Below are 21,147 nucleotides of genomic sequence, written 5' to 3' on the forward strand. Positions count from 1 at the left end.
CTAGGTCAGGCATGGTGGCTCATGCCTATATTCCCAGTACTTTGGGAGGCCAATGCAGGAGGAATGCTTGAGCCCAAGGGATCGAAACCAGCCTGGACAACATAGCAAGACCCTGTCTCTTAATAATAAAAAAAAAGAAACAAAGAAACAAAAAAGTCATAAATATACAGAAAAACTATTGATAGAATTTACTACATTAACAGGTTAAATAGAAGCAGAGAGACCTTGGGAGACACCAAAGGACCACTTGATAAAATTTGGCATCCAATTCTGATTTTTTAAAAAGACAAATCCTTAGTAAAAATAGGAGTCAGGATTTATCCTTAATGTGATAAAAATACATATCACAAACCAAAGTCAAGAACAAGCAAAGAGACTATTAGCACCACTATTATTTAATAGCCGGTAGAATCATATAAGAGAACCAGATAAGTGATTATAAAGGGAAAAATATTGGAAGAGGAAAGTCATCACTATTTGCAGATAATATGGTTATATACCTGGAAATGCCAACAGAATCAAGAGCAAAACTAGGAAAGGCCAGGCACGGTGGCTCATACCTGTAATCCCAGCACTTTGAAAGACTGAGGCAGGAGGATGGCTTGAGGCCAGGAGTTTAAGACCAGCTTGGGCATAACAAGAGCCCGTTTCTACATAAAATTTAAAAATTAGCCAAGTGTGGTGGCATGTGCCTGTAGTCCCAGCTACTCAGGAGGCTACGGCAGAAGAACTGCTTGAGGCCAGGAGTTTGAGGCTGCAGTGAGCTGTGATCGCACCACTGCATTCCAGCCTGGGCAACAGTGAGTCCATGTCTCAAAAAAAGAAAACAACACTAAAAATATACAAAACAATAAAACTACGAGAAATAAAAATAAAAAGATTGTTAGGTAAAGTGGCTAATGAAGAATGCTAGGCACTCCAGGCTGGGCAACAGAGTAAGACCTTATCTCAAACACACACACACACACACACACACACACACACACACACCAGTAGCTTTCTCAGACACCAACAATCATCACTAAGAAAACACAGTAGGGGGCCAGGTGCAGTGGCTCACGCTTGTAATCCCAGCACTTTGGGAGGCTGAGGCAGGTGGATCACCTGAGGTCAAGAGTTCAAGACCAGCCCGGCCAACATGGTGAAACCCCGTCTCTACTAAAAATACAAAAATTAGCTGGGCATGGTGGCACGTGCCTGTAATCCCAGCTACTCAGGAGGCTGAGACAGGATAATCACTTGAACCCAGGAGGCGGAGGCTGCAGTGAGCCAAGATCATACCACTGCACTCCAGCCTGGGCAACAAGGGCAAAACTCTGTCTAAAAAAAAAAAAGAAGGGAAAGAAAACATCATGGGGGAAAAATGTCCCATTCACAACAGGAATATATACTACAGAGCACTTGAGAATAAGCCTGACAAGCAATGTGAAAAATAAACTTGAAAAAAGTCATAAAACACAAAGACAACAGAACTAAATAGAGAGAGACCTTGAGTTTGAATAGGAAAACTTAATACTACTAAAAAAAAAAAAAAAGAAAGAAAAGAAAAAAAAAAAGGAAAAAAATGTTGATTTTCCTAAGACTCTCACCTAGTCAATGCAAGTCCAATCAGAATCCCAATGGACTTTTTTTAAAAACTTGACTCTAAAGTATATGTGAATAAAATGCATGGGAAAATACATTTCAAAACAAGAGTAATTTTTTAAAGGCCTGCCCCTATCAGATTCTAAAATTTCTGCAATTTATTAATCAAAGCAACATTTAAATACATTTTTTAAATTGCAGTACACATATGACCCAGCTACATCATTAACTGTTTACATTCAATGCTTGACCCCAATGTCAATTCAAAGGTCATTGGGGTCCATTATTTGGATATCACTAATGTAGACATTTCCTGCTACCAACTCTAAATAAGCAGTTCTATGCCACATTGCTACCATTGCCTGCTCTCTATCAAGCTAATTTAAGGACTTTCTTATATACATTCTCCCAAATAACAACTCTACAGCAAGGAGTGAGGTCACCCCTTCCTTCCAATTCCACTCATCAGAGAGGTCACTGGTATCAATGATTTGGGACCTGCTACTTCAATAATCAACCTAAAAAATACAGGCACCCTGGTGGCCGTAGAGAAACCTTCCAGTAGACAAGAGGGGAAGATGACAGAAGTCACACTCCAGTTTGACTGAGAATTGAAGGCAGATGAGGTAGAAAGGTAGGGAGTGGAGACCTAAAGGAGAAAGGAGATAAGATACTAGCTTATTAAAAGGGAGGCAGAGGAAAGAGAGATGTTGAAGGATGAAGGAAAACTTTAGCTTTTTAGGTGAGTGGAAAGAATTAAGAAAAGGGAGAAGGTGGCAATTGAAAACATAGAGCAGAAGTGTTGAATTTGACCATTAAGGTCCCTGCTCTCAAGTAGGAAGATGCATTTATAAAGGAATGATATACCATGAAGTACCTGGCAACAGATAAATCTAACAAGAAACATGAAGGACTCACCATGATTCAGGGTATGGCCAGGGCCTCCTGGTTCCCGGTTTAGTGCCCTTTGCCTTAAACAGAATTTTACTCTAGAACACATGATCTAATGAGCACATAAAAGGATGCCCAAGCCAGGTGTGGTGGCTCACACTTGTAATCCCAGCACTTTGGGAGGCCAAGGCAGAAGGATCAATTGAGCCTAGGAGTTCAAGACCAGCCTGGGCAACATGGCGAAACCCCGTCTCTACAAAAACTAAAAAAAAAAAAAAAAAAAAGCTGGGCATGGTGGTACACACCTGTAGCCCCAGCTAATCAGGAGGCTAAGGTGGGAAGATTGGTTGAGCCTGGGAGGCAGAGGCTGCAGTGAGCCTTGATGGTGCCACTGCACTCCAGCCTGGGTGACAGAGCAACACCCTGTAAAAAAAAAAAAAAAGACACCCAACTTCATTAGTCACTAGGGAAATGCAAATCAAACCCAAACCCATCATGAGTTACCACTTCACACTTACCAGGATGACTAAAATAAAAATGAAACAGAAAATAACAAGTGTTGGCAAGGACATAGAGAAACTGGAACCTTCCTACACTGCTGGTGGGATTGTAAAATGACACAGCAACTTTGTAAAATAGTCTGACAGTTCCTTACAAAGTTAAACATAGCATTACCATATGACTTCACAACTCCACCCAAGAGAATTAAAAACATAAGTCCACACAAACACCTGTACATAACTGTTCACAGCAGCACTATTCATAGCAGCTGCAAAGTAGAAACAACCTGAATGTTCATCAGCTGGGGAACAGATAAACACCATGTGGTCTACCCATAAAATGGAATACTATTTGATGATAAAAAGGAATGAATATCTGATCCATGCTACAACGTGGATGGACCTTGACAATATCACGCTAAGTAAAAGAAGCCAGACACAAAAGGCCAGATATTATATCATTCCATTTATATGAATGCCCAGAACAGGGAAATCCATAGAGGCTGAAAGCAGATTAGTAGCTGCTGAGGGCCAGGGGGAAGGTGGGAAATGGGAGGGGCTGGTAAGGGGTTTCTTTTTAGGGTAATAAAATGTTCTAAAATTAGATAATGAGAGTGATGGTTGCACAGTTTTGAATACACTAGAAACCACCGAGCTGTGTATTTTAACAGGTAAATCGTATGGTGTGTGAAAGAAAATGGAACTGTTTTAACATGTGGGAGGAGAAAGGAAATTAATCCTCTACACAAAAAAGCCTTCTGTAGTTTAGAGGCAGTGGATATAAAGGACGCATCTGTGACTTGGGGCAAGTCTCTTTGTGACTTTCTACCACTATTTTCTCTTCTAAAAAGAAGATTGGGGCCTTCCAAGAAACCCACCCTCACTCTCTAGTTACCTCTCTGAATTTCCTGTCTCCTAGGTTCTGTCATGGTTGTTCTTAGAATCTTGTCAGTACTTCAATGTACTTCAATGCTTGACGGCTGCAGTCACCTGGCTGTTGACCTGCTTCCTGAGGCTGTCCTCTCCTGACTTCCAGTACCCTTCCTCCTAGCGAGAGGGAGCTAGAGCGAGTGAGAGGGAGCTGCCTGGCTGTGGCTGGGTTCTCTCTTCACCCCAAGTCATCCTGCCCTTGGTCCCTTGACCTCCTTCCTCCTCTCCAGTGTCCTTCATGCTCTCATTTCACTTCATCCCACACTGGACAAGAAACTGTCCCGCCTTGGAAATCCCACTCTGTGGCCTTGGCTCTATCTTCCCAATCGTGGCCCAACCTATACCCCAGCAGGCCTGCAGAGCCTGCCAGGCCACCCTCAGGAATCCTTTCTGGTCCTCCTCAAACCTTCAATGGGCTCTACCTCCTTTGCCACCTGGCACAGTCCCAGCTAGGCCATCGCAGAGATTGTAACCAGAGCCAGCAATACCTGTCACAATGCTCTGCCCCTGCCCTGCCAATCCTCAACTTTGAAAAGAGAACCCACTCTCCCAACCCCACTGGACCAGGAGCTCCTTGAAACACAGCCAGTGCCCGCATCACCATTGGTCCAGCACCAAGCAAGATGCCTGGTGCATACACAGCACTCAATTAACAGTTCTTGGAGGGAACTGACCAGGAATGGTGATCTCGCCACCAGCCAGCCTTGCTGTATTCTGGGGTGGTGTCACATTGCAGGAGAAAGTCTTGTATCACTGTCCTGATTAGCACCGGCACAGGTGCCAGCTCAGGGTGTTTGAGTCAAGCCAGGCCCTTGGGGTATCTTGGCAATCCACATTTCCTTAATTGGTTCCCTTTGTCCCTGACAGTACTCTTTCCAATCTTTTTTTTTTTTTTTTTTTTTTTGAGACGGCGTCTCGCTCTGTTGCCCAGGCTGGAGTGCAATGGCATGATCTCAGCTCACTGCAACCTCCGCCTCCCGGGTTCAAGCGATTCTCCTGCCTCAGCCTCCTGAGTAGCTGGGACTACAGGCGCCTGCCACAACGCCCAGCTAATTTTTATACTTTTAATAGAGACGGGGTTTCACCATGTTGGCCAGGATGGTCTCGATCTCCTGACCTTGTGATCTGCCCGCCTCGGTCTCCCAAAATGCTGGGATTACAGGCGTGAGCCACTGCACCCGGCCTACTCTTTCCAATCTTAACTCTCTACCTGGCTCCTCATATACTCAGCACAAGACCTTGTCTCCTCCTCCAGGGAAAAGACCAAGGCCATTAGGCAGGATGGCTCCACGTGCCCTTCAGCCATCCCATGTGTACGTGTAACAAGAGTGACAAGAGTTAACATTAACTGAGCACTAAGGTTTAGACTCTCTCTCTCCTGCCTCTCCCTCCCACCCTGTAACTAGAAATAATGTTCATCCAAATATTATATACAAAGATATTTAATGAAATGTCATTTATAACAGCAAAGACCTAGAGTCAACCTAAATATTCATCAAAAATTATATTCAGGCTGGACGCAGTGGCTCACGCCTGTAATCATAGCACTTTGGGAGGCCAAGGGAGGCTGATCACTTGAGGTCAGGAGTTCGAGACCAGCCTGGCCAACATGGTGAAACCCCATCTCTACTAAAAATACTAAAAATTAGCCAGAAATCACTTGAACCCGGGAGGTGGAAGTTGCAGTCAGCCAAGACTATGGCACTGCACTCCAGACTGGGCAACAGAGCCAGACTCCACCTCAAAAAATAAAAAAAAATTATATTCAAAACATGTTTTAACTATAATACATAAGATACTCACAATATAAGGTTATATAAACAAAATAAAGATATATCAATTTGTGCTTCTAGTAATGGCAAAATAGATTATTTGGACCAATCTTCCCATTACAAACAACTAAAATGGTTGATTCTAAAATATCATTTTAAAACATTTAGAAGTATTGAAGAACTGACAAGTTGGTAAAAAGAAAACAACCATGAGAGGCCGGGCATGGTGGCTCATGCCTGTAATCCTAGCACTTTGGGAGGCCGAGGCGGGCGGATCACCTGAGGTCAGGAGTTCGAGACCAGCCTGACCAACATGGTGAAACCCCGTCTCTACTAAAAATACAAAATTAGCTGGGTGTGGTGGTGCATGCCTGTAATCCCAGCTACTCGGGAGGCTGAGGCAGGAAAATCGCTTGAAGCCGGGAGAATCGCTTGAAGCCGGGAGGCGGAGGTTGCAGTGAGCCAAGATCACGCCATTGCACTCCAGCCTGGGCAATGAGAGCAAAACTCCATCTCAAAAAACAAAAACAAAAACGAAACAAACAAAAAAAAGCATGACAACCCCTAAAAGACAGTGGAAAATCCAGGGAGGTAGGAGTCCATGCACATGCAGCCACAGGCTCTGAGGACATCTGCCAATCTGGACAAATTTTGACTTTGGTTTTGACAATATTCCAAGGCAGGCAAAGGGGGCTGAAGAGCAGGCCCATGACCATTAAAGGAATGTAACAGAAAATTCTTCTCATATTAAGCTGGGACCCCAACGTGTTACACCCTTGGGGCAAGGGCGACTCAGAAACAAATATGCCCCTCCCAAATTCCACCCCCAGAGGATTGCAAGAAAGGCTGCCTTGATGATGGCAAAACAAAGCGAAAATGGTAGAAACTTTAAGGTAGTCCCAGACTAATCACACAAGGCACCTGACAAAAATCAAACATAAATTCTTCTCTGGAAGAAGGCAAATTTACCCTAGACTTCAAAGATTCCCCAGATATATATTTCAATTACAGTAAGCAGTACACAGCCAAAAATAAAAAATAAAAAAATAAGTAAACCACCAAGCACACGAGGAAATAAAGAATCATGAGTGAGTATCAGTAGAAAAAGAATAAACAGGAAAATGAGCCAAAGACAACCAGGCAATTCATAAAAGAGGAAACCAAACTGGAAGATAAACATAGGAAAAGATGTTCAACCTCATTAGTAACCAGAAAGATGCAAATGAAACCATTACAATATTATAAAAAGCCCCAGTAGGCTAAATATCATAGTCAAGTCTGACAATACCAAGCGCTGGTGAGGCTGGCACAACAACAACTTTTTTACACTGCTGGTAGGAATATAAATTGGTACAACCATTTTGGAAGACAGTTTAGTACCACCTCATAAAACTCAAGTTCCAAATACTGCATAACTCAGGAAATTCACTTCTAGGTATAACCCTAGAGAAGCAATTTTCAAACTTTTTGGCCTGAAAGATTTTAAATATACTCAAAATTATTGAGGACCTCAAAGAGCTTTTATTTGTATCAGTGACTGCTATTGATATTTATCATATTAGAAATTAAAACAGGCATTTTTAAACCATAAGACACAAGCACACACTCCATTAGCCATCAGGGTGATGATACTGCATGTCACATAGCCTCTAAAAAACGCCACTGCATACTCGTGAGAGGAGAATGGGAAAGGCAGTTAACATCCTAGGATTAATATATAAGTAGTTGGGCTGGGCACAATGTCTCACACCTGTAATCCCCGCAGTTTGGGAAGCTGAGGTGGGTGGATTGCTTGAGCTTGGAGTTCAAGACTAGCCTGGGTAACATGGTGTAACCCCATCTCTACCAAAAATACAAAAAATTAGCCAGGCATGGTGGCATGCACCTGTGGTCCCAGTGACTGGGGAGGCTGAGGGGGGAGGATCAATCACTTGAGCCCGGGAGGTGGAGGTTTCAGTGAGCTGAGAATGCACCACTGCACTCCAGCCTGGGCAGCAGAGTGAGATCCCATCTCAATCAACCAATTAATCAATCAATAAATGTAGGGGACCTTGTAGACCCCCTGAAAAAGTCTCATAGGCCCCCACAAGGGTCCTCAGAGCACAGTGTGAGAACCTCTGCCCTAGAGAAACTTTTGCACATCTGCCTAAGAATGCTCCTGGCAGCACTACTTAAAATGGCCCCAAACTGGAAATTATCCAAATGTTCATTAATAAGAGAATGAATTAAAAAACAACTTGTGATATAGTCAAACAGTGGAATAACATATAGCAACGAAAACAAATGAACTACAGCGACACACAACAGATCGACAATAATGTTGGGGGAAAGACAAAACAGATTACACATGGTGTGATCCCATTTCTACAAGGTTAGAAGACAGGTAAAACAAAACTATATGATTTATGGCTGCATACATAGGTGGCACAGTATAAAGTAAAGGGAGAAAATGACCGCACAAAAGTCGGTAGTGGCTACCTCTACAGGGAGGGAGGGGGCTGTGACTGGGAGGGGCACACAGGGGTCTGTACAAGTGTTGTCAACATTCTATTTCTCCACCTGGTTGGTGGTGACACAGGTTTTCATTTTATACATTTTTGTTAAACTGTACATATATGGCTGAGACAGGAATATTGCTCGAGGCCAGGAATTCAGACAAACCTGGGAAACACAGTGAGACTCCACTTCTACAAAAAAAAAAAAAACAAAAAAACAACAACAACAACAACAAAAACTTTACATATAGGCTTTTCATGTTTTTCTATATCTGTTATATTTCACAATACAGGTGAAAACTATATACAGTTTGATGCCAATAATGTGAAATACATATTTCAGCATAGAAAAAATTATTGGCATACTGTATTCTAACATGCTAACAGTGGTTATCCCTAGGTAACGAGGTTTGTGTTTTCTCTACACTTCTCCACATTTCCCACGTTTACTACAAAGAGTATGTATTACTCTTGTAATTGTGTACACATTTGGTATGTCAGACTTTATTACAATTTTTAGTCTACCGGAGGGTATATAATGTTATCTTATTATAGTTTAATTTGCATCTCTCCGATTACTAATGAGGCTGATCATCTTTTTATATGTTTATTGTGCAATTTGATTTCTACCTATATGAATTGCCTGGTCAAATTTTTGGCTCATTTTGCTGTTTATTCTTTTTCACTGGTTCGCAGAAAATCATTAAATGCATTAAAAAAGACAAGGTCGCCATCTAAAATGGAAACTAATAAGGGTGAACATAAAAGAGATGAGACGAGCCATCTGTGGAAATCTATGCAGAAAATAACTAACTACACAGATTGGTGATGCATATGGTCTCACTAGGGTGACCTGAAAGTTCATCAAGGAGTCTAAGGTATGTTCCTAGAGTTGCCTGAGCTTAGAACTTGCCCTGTAGAGAAGAAAGAAAAAAATAGAACTGTCTGAGCTGATACCAATGCACAAGACTGGCTGAGACCTGACTTATTCTAACATGTCTGTCCTGGGCAATGTGACGATGGCAGAAAACTTTAGTGACTCACGAACAATACTGAAAACAGAGCGATATTTCAAAGAATATATAGTCATGTGGCCACATAGCAATATATTTCAGCCAAATGATGGGCTGCATATACAATGGTGGTCGCATAAGATTGTAACTGGGACCCTAGTTATTCTTATCACTTAGTGACATGGTAGCCATCATAACATGGTAGCACAACACATTACCTTTTCTATGTTTAGATGCATGAATGCTTGCCTTTGTATTACAACTGCCTACAGTATTCAGTACAGTCACATTGCTGTACAGGTTTGTAGCCTAGGGGCATGTAGTAGGCTATACCATCTATGCTTACATAAGTACACTCCATGACGTTCACACAATGAGATCACATGACATTTCTCAGAACATCTCTCCATTGTTAAGCAAGGCATGGCTGTATCTGTCTTTACAGTCGTGGTTCTCAACAAGGGGTGATTCGCCACCCCCCACCCCCTAGGGGACACTCGGCAATGTCTGGAGTTATTTTTGGTTGACAAGACTAGGGAGGGGTGTACTACCCACATCTAGTGGGCAGAAGCCAAGGATGCTGCTAAACATCCTCCAACACACAGGACACCCACCCACCTTATCCCTTGCAGAAAAATTATCTGGTCCAAAGGTCAACAGTGCCATGGTTGAGAAACTCTGCTCAATAGTCTATCTAGGAGAGTGCTCAGGCCAAGCACCATGGCTCACGCTTGTAATCCCAACACTTTGAGAGGCTGAGGTGGGAGGATCACTTGAGCCCAGGAGTTTGAGATTCTGTCTCTACAAATAAATAAAAAAATTAGTTGGGTATGGTATCACATCACATGTTTGTGGTCCCAGCTATGTGGGAGGCTGAGGTGGAAAGATCCCCTGAGCCCAGGGCTTGAGGCAGTATTGAGCCATGATGGTGCCACCACACTCTAACTTAGGTGACAGAGGGAGACTCTGTCAAAAAAAAAAAAAAAAACAACGAAGGCCGGGTGTAGTGGCTCACGCCTGTGATCCCACCACTTTGGGAGGCCAAGGTGGGTGGATCAACTGAGGTCAGGAGTTGGAGATCAGCCTGGCCAATATGGTGAAACCGTGTCTCTACTATTAATACAAAAATTAGCCAGGCATGGTGGCGCATGCCTGTAATCGCAGCTACTCAGGAGGCTGAGGCAGGAGAATCGCTTGAGCCCGGGAGGCGGAGGTTGCAGCAAGCTGAGAGTGCACCATTGCACTTCAGCCTGGGCGACAAGAGCAAAACTCCGTCTCCAGAAATAAATAAATAAATAAATAAATAAATAAATAAATAAATAAATAAAATAAAATAAAATAAAATAAAATAAAAAAATAAAGCTCAACCCCCAGGGACTCTTCTTCCAGGTGAAGAAGGGCAAATCCCCAGGCTGCCCCACCTTGAGGGTTAATCCAAACTCCTTGAGACCTACACTCAGCAAGCTCCTCCAAGGCTACACAGTAGGCACTGTGCTGTCAGAAGGAGGCCTCCCTCATGGAGAAAGCCTGTACAAATAAGATCACTTGGAGCCCACAGAACATCAGTGCTGAAGGGCTCTCAGAATCAGCTGATCCATCCCCCGCTCAGAGAGAGAGAACCTGACCGCTGATGACAGCAGCATGGCGTCACGGGAAGGAACAGAAAATGAAGAGGCACACACGGAGCTAGGCTACTAACTGGACACTAACAAATATACCTCATGGTGATTATTTCATAAAGAACTAGAGAGGTGAGAGAAGTCGCCATCACAATAGAGCTACAAGTAGTTACTCCCAGCTAGGAGAACTGGGATACGCTCCAGGGAGGGAGCAATATTTCAGCAGGACCCAGAAATGTGAGATTTGTGTGGCAGTTTTAAATGATGTCTAAGAATTCTTTGACACTCTTCCCTTAAGAGGTAGGATATATGTTCTCACTTTGAATCCAGACTACCCTCAACTGACTCATAACCTATGGAATTCAATGAAAGTCACGCTGGTAACTTCTGAGGCCAAGTCATAAAAGACCACGATCTAGGCATATATCCCAAAGAACTGAAAACAGTTGTTCAAACAAAGACTTGTGCACAAATGTCCACAGCAGCACTACTCACAATAGCCAAAGGGTGGAAACAACCCAAATGTCCATCAGCTGATGGCTGGACAAGCAAAACATGGTCTACCCATACAATAGAATACTATTCAACCATAAGAAGAAATGGAGTACTGATCCACACTACAACAGGCAGGAACCCAGAAAATATCATGCTAAGTGAAATAAGCCAGTCACAAAAGGACAAATACTACCTGATTCCGTTGCTATGAAATGTCCAGAATGGGCAAATCCAGATAGGAAGCAGATGAGCCAGTGCCAGGGGTTAGGGGAGGGGGAATGGTGATGATTACACAAAAAAATGTATTTAATGCCACTGAACTGTGTGCCTTAAAATGGTTAAAATGGTAAATGTTATGTGTATTTTACCACAATTTTTAAAAGGTTTCTAGGCCCATCTGTCTTCTACCTTGTCTACTGGAATGTTCATGCTTAGAACCTGAAGGGGCTATGTAAGAAGTTCAAATACAGTTGCCTTGCTATAAGGAAGCTCAAACCAGAGAGACCACATTTGGGTGTTCCAGTGGACAGCCCCAGCTAAGCCCATCCTTTATGACATGTGAGTAAAAAAAAACCTCCAGATGATTCTAGCCCCCAGCCATTTGAGTCCTCCTAGGTGACGTCCTAGATACAGTAGAGCAGAGACAGCCATCCTTGCTGCATTATCCTAATTCCCAACCTATGGAGTCTAAGAGCATAGTAAACAGTTGTTTCAAGCCACTAATGTGTGGAGGTTCATTATGCAGCAATAGGCGACAGCAACGGCCTTCAACCTGGGAGAAAGGGGGCAAGTGTCCTCTTGGCAGATAGCACTACAGCAATAATGGAATCCTTGTGTGTCTTTTAAGATACATGTGACTACGTATAGTTGCTTCCAGGTCTGTCTGGACTTTAATCTCCTTGAGGGCAGGTGCATGTTTTACCCTGCTCTGTTTCACCCACAGTGCCCCCACACGGGTCCTGGCTGCTCATTCAGGATAAGGCCTGCTGCCTGCCATCTGCCCTTCAGATCCACTCTCTGTGTCCGAGGCCACTGACTGGTATGAGCTTCATCAAAGGGCTTCTTTGTCCTCTGGCCTCCTTGGGGTTATCCCATGGGTTTCCTTAGTATCTCAAGTGCCATTCACATCTCAGTTTTTTTTCCCCCCACATTGCCCTTAGGCTGAAAGAAATACCCAATATAGTTCCACCATCCCAGGCTAGTTGAAGCAGCAATTAAAAAAAAAAAAAAAAGTAGAAGGTCAAAATGAGCCCCGGCTGTGCCTGGGCACTGTTTTGGTGGAAATAAATTCCACACTGCAGTAATACTTCCTGTGGAGAGTATCACCTCTAATTTAGAAAATAATCCCAAATACAACCACCTAACAATGACAGCTAGATGTTTTCTAGCCTCTCCTCTACACAGATGTTCACTGAACACGGGTGTCATATCTGTAGGATTCAACTACAGCAGTTTTCAAAGATATTTCTGCTGTAAAGCAGCAGAACGTTCTGACATCTTGTGAGAAGCCTGAGGTAGAAAACTAATAAAAACAAAGCTCAAAACTGGTTGAAGTGGAGTTGTTCTGCCTATGGAGTGGCCATTCTTTCATTCTTTTACTTTCTTAATAAACTTGCTAGCCAGGTGCGGTGGCTCACGCCTGTAATCCCAGCACTTTGGGAGGCCGAGGAGGGCGGATCACAAGGTCAGGAGATGGAGATCATCCTGGCTAACACGGTGAAACCCCGTCTCCACTAAAAATACAAAAAAATTAGCTGGGCGTGGTGGTGGGCGCCTGTAGTCCCAGCTACTCGGGAGGCTGAGGCAGGAGAATGGCATGAACCCGGGAGGCGGAGTTTGCAGTGAGCCAAGATCGCGCCACTGCACACCAGACTGGGCGAGAGCGAGACTCCGTCTCAAAAATAAATAAATAAATAAATAAATAAATAAACTTGCTTTCAGGCTGGGCACAGTGGCTCACGCCTGTAATCCCAGCACTTTGTGAGGCCATGACAGGTGGATCACCTGAGGTCAGGAGTTCAAGACCAGCCTGGCCAACATGGTGAAACCCCGTCTCTACTGAAAATACAAAAATTAGCTGGGCGAGGTGGCAGGCGCCTGTAATCCCGGATCCTCAGGAGGCTGAGGCAGGAGAATCATTTGAACCCGGGAGGCGGAGGTTGCAGTGAGCCGAGATTGCGCCATTGTACTCCAGCCTGGGTGACAAGAGCAAAACTCTGTCTCAAAAAATAATAATATAAATAAAATAAAAATAAACTTGCTTTCAAAAAACAAACCAACAAACAAAAAACAACACTGGTTGAAGTGGGAGTGGGGGATTCAGGTGCACCCGTTCCTGTCTGGTCCTCTCCCCACACCCCCGCCCCCACCTTGAGAGAGAGGGAATGGACACAATTAGCTGAAGCCACAGCACTGGTAAGGGCAGCCAGGAGAAAGGCAGGCTGGCAGCACACTCCTCCTCGTCCTCAGCGAAGGGGCAAGTGCGGCCTGCACAAATCAGAAACCCTCTGTCTGCTGGCCCCAGGCTGCATCCTGCTTCAAGTGCGGCCATCAGGACTGGAGGAGAAGGGTGGGAAAGGCCTCTGGAGACAGCCAGTGGCCTCCACTGCAGGTGGCCTGCAACATGGGCCATGCTCCAAAGCAGAAGTGCAGGCTCCCATCCCCTTGTAAAGCAGTTTGGAATCAAATGCAAGCACCAGAAATCCAGCTACCTTCTTGGGCCCTCAGATATGCTTCTAAACATTCATTGCTGCACCAAAAACATCACTACAACCCAATTTTCTGCACATTTATTTTAAAATGCTGAACTTAGAGCATTCTAGGGATTGATTTAAAAATGGTAAAACTGAAACAATGTAAGGAAATATCACATACTAGTTTTCCAAACAAGGAAGAGGATGCTAGTATCTAACTCTTAGCTTCTTACTAGCATCCTGTTTTGGCTATAACAAAATATACTGTATTCAACAGTTTAAAACAATACCCATTCATTATCTCACAGTTCTAGAGATAAAAGTCCAACCCAGGTCTCACTGGGCTAAACTCAAGGTGTGGGCAGGGCTGTGTTCCTTCTGGAGGCTTTAGAGAAAAATCTGTTCCCTGTCTTTTCCAGCTTCTAGAGGCTATGTGGTCCTTGGCTCCTGGCCCCTTGCTCCATCTTCAAAGCCAGCAATGGCCAGGCGAGTCCTTCGCATATGACATGGCTCTAATCCCCGACTCTTCTACCTCCCTCTTCTGTATTTAAAGGACCCGAGTGATTACACTGGGCCCACCTGGATAATCCAGGATAATAATATTTTAAGGTCAGCCGACTGGCAGCCTGAATTCCATCGGCTACCTTACTGAATTTCCCTTGCCATGGAGCCTAACACATTCACAGGTTCCAGAAATCAGGACGTGGATGTCTTTGGGGGCTCATTATTATTCTTTCTACCACAGCTTCCCACCCCACTCCATGTGGAACACGTGCCTACATGAAAGATTTTCCGGCCCGTTCTTGATAGGTGTCTACGATGACGTTAAGCTTTTGCATGCAAACCAACATTCACCAGTCAGTGGACCTAGCCTCAGGGAGGGCCCAGTCTGGATTGGGGGACAGGAACCCCTTGAGCCAGTCCTCCCAGGCACCCAAGAGCAGAAGAGGAATAACATGCAAAGTACAAAACCTAAGAGTGAGCCAGGCGTGGTGGCTCACACGTGTAATCCCAGCACTTTGGGAGGCTGAGGCAGGTGGATCACCTGAGGTCGAGAGTTGGAGACCAGCCTGACCAACATGGAGAAACCCCATCTCTACTAAAAATACAAAAAATTAGCCGGGTGTGGTGGTGCATGCCTGTAGTTCCAGCTACTCGGGAGGCTGAGGCAGGAGAATTGCTTGAACCCAGGAGGCAGAGGTTGCAGTGAGCCAAGATCGCGCCATTGCACTCCAGCCTGGGCAACAAGACTGAAACTCCATCTCGAAGGAAAATAAATAAATAAATAAACCCACCTAAGAGTGAACACACAGCAGAAAAAGCAAAACACCAGGTGGGGAAAAGAACAGAACAGGAGGCCGGGCACGGTGGCTCACGCCTGTAATCCCAGCACTTTGGGAGGCCGAGGCAGGCGGATCACGAGGTCAGGAGATTGAGACCATCCTGGCTAACACGGTGAAACCTCGCCTCTACTACAAATACAAAAAATCAGCCGGATGTGGTGACAGGCGCCTGTAGTCCCAGCTACTAGGGAGGCTGAGGCAGGAGAATGGCATGAACCCGGGAGGCAGAGCTTGCAGTGAGCCGAGATCGCGCCACTGCACTCCAACCTGGGCGACAGAGCGAGACTCTGTCTCAAAAAAAAAAAAAAAAAAAGAACAGAACAGGAAAGTTGATGTATCTGGAAGGTATCTCTCCTAAACTCACAAGAATGAAACCCAGCTCCTCCCAACACTCCCTTCCGAGCAGACAAAATGGGCCTAATTAGCATCATCTCCACTGAAGGCAACTTCAGGCCCTTCCTCAATGCCTACTGATGCTGACTCCTGCATGGTTTCTGTGCACGTGTTTAAAAACAAACACAAGCTGGGCGCGGTGGCTCACGCCTGTAATGCCAGCACTTTGGGAGGCCAAGGCAGGTGGAACACCTGAGGTCAGGAGTTTGAGACCAGCCTGGCCAACATGGCGAAACCCCGTCTCTACTAAAAATACAAAAAAATTAGCCGGGTGTGATGGTGGACTCCTGCAATCCCAGCTACTCAGTAGGCTGAGGCAGGAGAATCGCTTGAACCTGGGAGGTGGAGGTTGCAGTGAGATCGCACTATTGCACTCCCATCTCAAAAAAAAACAAAGAAACAAACAACACATTTGAGATATCCTGTGTCCAAAATAATGGAAGGGATAGGGATGTGACCTATGACAGCAAGGAAAAGGCTGAAAACCAGTCAAAGCAGGTAAGACTAACAGGCAGAGTCCCCAGACTTTCTGTCAGACGAGTGCAGCAACTGACTAGCGCCCATAAGGGCGACCCTGGAGCCATCTAGGAAAGGGAAGTTCTCCCTCTCCCTATCATGCCACTGTTCCAGGGACCATTCCTGAACTCGGGCAGGCAGGGTTAAGCATCTCTGGGCCAACTCTGCAGATGCTTTGTGGCCCATCTGGCCCAGCCCAATACCCCAAGTCAGCCCATGAGGCTTCTGCTTGGATCCCAGCCTGGCATCTCAGCACTGCCAGCACACGGGGCCCACTCTGCTCTTACGCCCCCCGAACCAAGTTCAAGCACCTTGAAAACAACCCCAATCCAGGGGTAACATGTTGCCACTTCTCACACTTATTCTGCTTGGACTATACAGTGAATTTTTTTTAATGGCAATGTAATTCCTATACAATTCACCCTTTTAAAGTGTACAAGTCAGTACATAGTGAATTTTTAAATGAAGATGCAGTTCCCATACAACTCAGCCCTTTTTTTTGTTTTGAGACAGAGTCTCGCTCTGTCGCCCAGACTGGAGTGCAGTGGCATGATCTAAGCTTACTGCAGCCTCTGCCTCCCGGATTCAAGAGATTCTCATGCTTTAGCCTCCCGAGTAGCTGGGACTACAAGCGTGTACCACCATGCCCAGCTAATTTTTGTATTTTTAGTAGAGACGGGGTTTCACCATGTTGGCCAGGCTGGTATCAAACTCCTGACCTCAGCTGATCCACCGCCTCAGCATCCCAACGAGCTGGGTTTACAGGCATGAGCCACTGCGCCTGGCCACAATTCAGCCTTTTTAAAGTGTACAATTCATGGTTTTTAGTACATTCACATATTTTGCAATCATAAACTCTATCTAGTTCCAGAACATTGTCATCATCCCAAACAGAAACCCCTTGCCCATTAAGCAGACACTCCCCATCCCCCTTCATCCCAGCTGCTGGCAACCACTAATCTACTTTCTGTCTCTATGGATTTGCCAACTCTGGACATTTTGTATAAATGATGCCTTTCAAGGTTTGCATCACGTATTTTTAAAATGTGGCTTGGAATGTCTTGCTCACTTGGAGCCAGGTGCCGTGCTACATGCTTTATACGTTTCTACTCATTTAATCCTAATAACCACCCCATGAGGTAGATAGTGTTGTTGTCCCTATTTCACAGTTGAGGAAACCGTAGCACCGAGCAGTTAGGCAAATGGGACAGAGTCATAGCAGCACTGGGCAGGTACGCTTTAAAGCCTACACTCCATGTGTAAGCTGGACCTCTCTTTAAGGGAGCAGGCACTTGGTGGCTTGCCAACATGCTCATCAAGTTTATTCTTTTATTCTTTTGTTTTGTGTGTGTGTGTGTGTGTGTGTGTGCGTTTTTAAGACAGGGTCTCACTCTGTCACCCAGGCTGAAGTGCAGTGGTGTGATCTTGGCTCATTGCAACCTCTGCCTCCCAGGCTCAAGCAATCCTCCCACCTCAGCCTCCCGAGTAGCTGGGACTACAGGCGCATGCCACCACGCCTGGCTAATTTTTGTATTTTTTGTAGAGATGGGGCTCTTGTTATGTTACCCAGGCTGGTCTCGAACTCCTGAGCTCAAGTAATCTGGCCACCTCAGCCTCCCAAAGTGCTGAGATTACAGGCATGAGCCACTGCGCCCGGCCCCCTCATCATGCTTATTCTTGACCACTTCTCACATTCCTATTACCTGCATGATCCCTGAAGGTATCTGTGTTCATGCCTTCTGCTCTGGTTATGCAGGTAAACCTGAGTTCAAATCCAATTCAGCTAAGTGTTAAGTTCCTAAACCTCTCTGGGCCCCATATTTTTCATCTGAGAAGTGGGTTACCAAACAGTTACCTGTAAGACTCTATGTAAAAGGGCCACTATGGACATCAGGAGGTGATATGGGTCACAGTGCCAACAGGTCGGGGTAATGTGGCGAGGCAGAGGGCCTGGCATATAGGTGTTCCAGAAATGAAGCTCCTGTTAAGATTACTACCCATCCACATCACTGACAGTCTTCTCCTTGCTGCTCAAAAGAACAGCTTCCCATTTCTGGAGGCACATACAGGCAGCATACCTGTCCTCAGAGGACTTTTTGGAACTAGTAAAATACACAGCAGACTGAAAAGCCCTCTGTAATTAGAACAAAGATAACTTGTTAACCGCCCTTTAAACTCCTGGGAGCCTAAAGCCAGCCTCTACTTGCTACTTGCTAGAGCCTGGAAGGATTTCTCAGATTATGCAAAGCTGCTTCTGTGTGCTTTCTGAGGTCTGCCAGGGTTACTCAGCCACATCCCACTACTGAGGACCAGGACCAAGAATAAAGTGGCTCTCAGCAGGCCTACCCAAAATGCCACTCCAGGGCCCAAGAAGAGCCAACTGGTGCCTAACTGAGGCACTTGCTTTGTGTTTGTCATTTTGACGCAGCAGCTCTGAGACTACCAGGATCCCAGAGAAGACCACCAATGCAAAAATCGTATTATCTTATTTTGGACAAAAGATCCAGAAAACTGTTGGCTGGGCACGGTAGCTCACACCTGTAATCCCAGCACTTTGGGAGGCCGAGGCAGGTGGATCATGAGGTCACGGGATAGAGACCATCCTGGCTAACATGGTGAAACTCTGTCTGTACTAAAAATACAAAAAGTTAGCCGGTGTGGTGGCTGGCACCTGTAGTCCCAGCTACTCAGGAGGCTGACGCAGGAGAATGGTGTGAATCCAGGAGGTGGAGCTTGTAGTGAGCCGAGATCGCGCCACTGCACTCTAGTCTGGGCGACATAGCGAGACTCTGTTTCCAAAAAAAAAAAAAAAAAAAGATCCAGAAAACTGGGCCCTTATCTTGAAACCAAAGCTGCTTCTGGTTTCGGTTAATTAATTTAAACAATAAGCTGGGCGTGGTGGCTCACGCCTGTAATCCCAGAACTTTGGGAGGCCGAGGCGGGTGGATCACGAGGTCAGGAGTTCGAGACCAGCCTGGCCAACACAGTGAAACCCCGTCTCTACTAAAAATACAAAAATTAGCCGGGTATGGTGGCACATGCCTGTAGTCCCAGCTACTTGGGAGGCTGAGGCAGGAGAATTGTTTGAACCCAGGAGGCGAAGGTTGCGGTGAGCCGAGATCAGGCCATTGCACTCCAGCCTGAGCAACAGAGCTAGACTCCGTCTCAAAAAAATTAATTAATTAATTAAAAATAATTTAAACAATAAAAGATAACTGGGTAGCAGTCTTATCTGGGTTGAATCCTGGCTCTATGTCTTCTGAGCTATATGACCAAGGCCCCCTCATCTGAAAGCCAGTGATAATATCTAGCCTGCAAAATTGTCGAGGCAATTTAAAGCAATATATGTGAAGTGCCTGGCACACAGGAAGAACTCAGGAGATGGTAGCTGGTAGCAAGGCTGTAGATCTAAGCCTGGTCCCCTCAAAACACCTTTGTGATTGTCAGGCATCATATGGATGATCAAACAGGTTCAGGGAACTCATTTTCCCATGGTCCCTAAGTGGTCGAAGTGGGGTACCTCCAGGTGCAAGGGCATACGCCTAGGGCTTAAAGGCAGTGACTGCGCAGTCAGACAAGCCTTGCATCAAATCATAATTCTGGCAATCGCTGTGTGACCTAAGGCAAGTTACTTCACCTCTCTGTGCCTCTGTTTCCTCATCTATAAAACAGATGTACTGTTTCTGTCTCCTCTACCACCTCTTAAATCAACAATTGTAACGTGCAAATCTGAGACCCAATCATTTCTATTCCCCACCTTCTCAACGTGCACACCATGTTGAAGACTTTCATTAGACAGCTTTGAAGGGAGTATCATTTTTCTAACTTTTTTTGTGCTTCTACTTTCAAGATTTCCATGTCATTAGATGCAAGTCAATCAAATGATCATACATTTTCCTACAAATGCATTGTAAACAAAATAAAAATGTTGTCCCAAAGGGAAAGTGAAAAAGAAAATTCAACAACTCTTTACCCCTATAACTTCCTTTATTTTTCTCCATAGCACTGACAATATATATAGATTTCAATGTTGGGCTTGTTTTCTGCCCGGACCAGGATGTAAGCTCCATGAAGACAGTCTCAGTTTTGTTCACTACCGCATCATCAGTTCCTAGAACAGAGCCTGGCACCTCTGTAGAATGTTAAATGGCTCTTCGTGAATCAACTCCAGGTGGGTTGCCCACATGAAAAACATTTCTGCATCTTTTGCAAAAGTGGCTTGGCTAGTACCATCCACTGTTTTCCAGTGTTCCTTTGTGTGACATAAATCTTACTAGAACTCAGTATTAGGACAAAGTGTGTGTGTGTGTGTGTGTGTGTGTGTGTGTGTGTGTGTGTGTGTGTTTCCTGAGCTCACATATTTTCCACCAGCTGGGTTCGCTTCTATTGTCAGGAAGCTTGGAGCATAATTCACGTTCAATTACAGTGTTTCCCTTAATCCCTTTTTCTGATGGGGACATAGGATATAAATAAGTGTAAGAAGATTCTGTTGGTACATGTTTAAGACCCTATTTTTAACCACAGACTGCATTTATTCTAATAAGATGCTTCTCAAACTTGAATGTGCCAGAGAATCACCCGCGGATCTAGTTGAAATGCAGAATCAGACTCAGTAGGTCGGGGGCGGGGCGTGAGATGCTGCAGTTCTTACAAGCTCCCAGGTGATGCCTATGCGGCTGGGCCCTGGACCATATTTTGAGTAGCAGAGGGTCTAAGAAACGTGCTTCCTTGATTCAGCGGGATTTCTCTCTCCTGCTCCTTGGCAAAACATGACCAAAGTCTCAAAAACTGAAGCGGACGGCAGAAGCACCTAGAGAGCTGGTTAGACCTACGCCTCGCTGACCCCACCCCCCGCCACAGCCCATGCCCGCTGTGATCCCGATGAAAGGGGCTAGGAATCCAC

At 45.0% G+C, this 21,147-nt stretch overlaps 1 protein-coding gene across 6 annotated transcripts in view; it reads right to left on the bottom strand.

The window, feature by feature from the left end:
• Window positions 1-21,147, bottom strand: part of CD99L2 (CD99 molecule like 2) — a 131,861-nt gene that overhangs the window by 110,002 nt on the left and 712 nt on the right. The window lies entirely within an intron of this gene.

Source organism: Gorilla gorilla, chromosome X (genome assembly GCF_029281585.2).
Source record: "Gorilla gorilla gorilla isolate KB3781 chromosome X, NHGRI_mGorGor1-v2.1_pri, whole genome shotgun sequence".
NCBI lineage: Eukaryota > Metazoa > Chordata > Mammalia > Primates > Hominidae > Gorilla > Gorilla gorilla.